The sequence below is a fragment of the Aplysia californica genome, unplaced genomic scaffold, assembly GCF_000002075.1.
Source record: "Aplysia californica isolate F4 #8 unplaced genomic scaffold, AplCal3.0 scaffold00965, whole genome shotgun sequence".
NCBI classification, from domain to species: Eukaryota; Metazoa; Mollusca; class Gastropoda; order Aplysiida; family Aplysiidae; genus Aplysia; species Aplysia californica.
The window spans coordinates 53,663-54,720 of NW_004798235.1; positions in this window are offsets into that span (position 1 = coordinate 53,663).

The window sequence follows — 1,058 nt, forward strand, 5'->3', positions numbered from 1 at the left end:
GAAGCAGACTTTATGCTGTTGAAGCTAGAGAGGTGAGCAGAGTAAGTCTGATTCCCTGTACGTAAGGACTTCTCTGTTGACATCCACCCCTTGGCGCTCAAATGATTTTATGCAGTTGTGAGCGCCGTAAAACCTCTACTAAAACTATAACAGAACCATTTAAAAAATATTGGCATCTGTGGTGTAACGGCTAGGCGCTTCGCTGTCACACGCAGGGGACATAGGTTTGATTCTCAAGCGAGGAGAATTTTTATTGAGTAACTCGGTCTTTCTGCAGGGATGTAATATCCCTCTCAGTTGGGGTTGGGCCTTACAAGCAAGGTCGGGAGCCCGGCTCCTAAATGATCTAAATTGTGTCAATATGGGCGTAATAAAACTTCTACATTTCTTTTCTTTTTAACTTAAAACTTTGTTTAAAACTTATCAGCTAATACCTTCCTAGTGCTCTGGTGTTGTTTGCTTCTTCCCTTCCAGTCTAACATCTATCTTCTTTAGCTCCCCTCCTTTTTGTGTTTGTTTCTCTCTTGTAACACCTCTAATCTTCGGGACTTATATGACCTTATTGTGTTGCGAGTGCCGTAAAACACTTACTAAAACAAATACCTTCCCTCGGCTGTCCAATGATATGGATGATGACTGTGATTGTGATATAAGCCAGACAAGAACGTCTGTGAGCACCAATGCCTGCTTTGGATCTGCAATACCTTAAAGATTTTAGACACCAGAGGTATAATTGTGATGCTCTGCAGTGTCTCGTGTTGTGAGAGTCATCATACGGATGCCCTTAGTGGGTGGGATCGGGTCGGGTCGCGTCATGTCGATCGCCCGACTCGTCGCCTGAAAACAAACGCATTTTTTTGCTGGGCGACGAGTCGGGCAATCGGTTTGTGCCACCATAGTGGCTCTGCGCCCTCAATCTGGCTAGCAAACCGACCCGAGCCGACCGGATCATACCAATGGGCACCCGGTATTAAGGTATCTTTTGCCTCCTCCATTCCACAGCAGCCCTAACCCCCGGGGTGGTGCCACTGATTGAAGTGTCTTTAGGCCATTCCAAA